The sequence below is a fragment of the Pundamilia nyererei genome, unplaced genomic scaffold (assembly GCF_000239375.1).
Source record: "Pundamilia nyererei isolate P.nyererei 1_Seehausen unplaced genomic scaffold, PunNye1.0 scaffold00046, whole genome shotgun sequence".
Lineage (NCBI taxonomy): Eukaryota > Metazoa > Chordata > Actinopteri > Cichliformes > Cichlidae > Pundamilia > Pundamilia nyererei.
Window position 1 is genome coordinate 1,677,899 of NW_005187447.1, and position 891 is coordinate 1,678,789.

The following is an 891-nucleotide window of genomic DNA, read 5'->3' on the forward strand; positions in this document are numbered from 1 at the left end:
GATTGTCACAGACTTTCAAGTCTGCTGTCAGAGGCTGGACATGTGTTAGCTTGAGCTAGAGAGTTGAGTCATCATAGTAACATTAAATCATGGTAACATATATTTACCCTAAAACAATGGACCTATAACTTCATGTTTATTAGATAATGGAATTAAAGTGGCCCTGCTGTAAAAACAAACAAACTAAAAACAAAAATAGGAAGGACCGGAAACCTTGCAGTATTCCAAAGAAGTGTCGCTTACTCCTGGAATTTTTTCCCCGGTAAGTCTTAAAAGTTCAAGGTGGGAGGAATTTGATGGACTGAGAGGGAATAATTGCATAATGATCTAATTTCTTTAATCACATTCCTGCATATAAGCTCACTCCCTTCCAGTTTATGGTAGGCTTAGTTTATTTTCATGTTTATTTAATTACTTACTTATTAGATGTCAAAAAAAATCCACTAAAACATTTTCTTCTTCTTAAAGGTTTAACAAATTCAGTATTTTACCTATTTTATGGCCAGTCTATAAAATATGCCATAATCAAGTAGACTTCAAAGTTAAAGACGCATTAAAATACTATTGTCAACTCATTATTTACACGTTATTTAAGTTTAAAGCTAGGAGAATGGCGACGGGAAAATAAATCAATGGAAAACATTTGACTTGTCCTCAAAGGCATTTTGAATACACAGTAATCAAAATACAGAGACGTTAATCAAAAATATTTGAAGCATGAAAAAAAATTAATCTGCTGAGCTGGAGGATATAGTTACTTTCATTTTTGGGACTTCTCTATTAACTTTTTACGGGTAATGTAATGTAGGTAAATCTGGATTTGGATCAGGCCTCTCCAGCCAGGTGTAATTTATGTGTAAACAGTGGATCTGTAGGGAGGTAGGCTCTCTT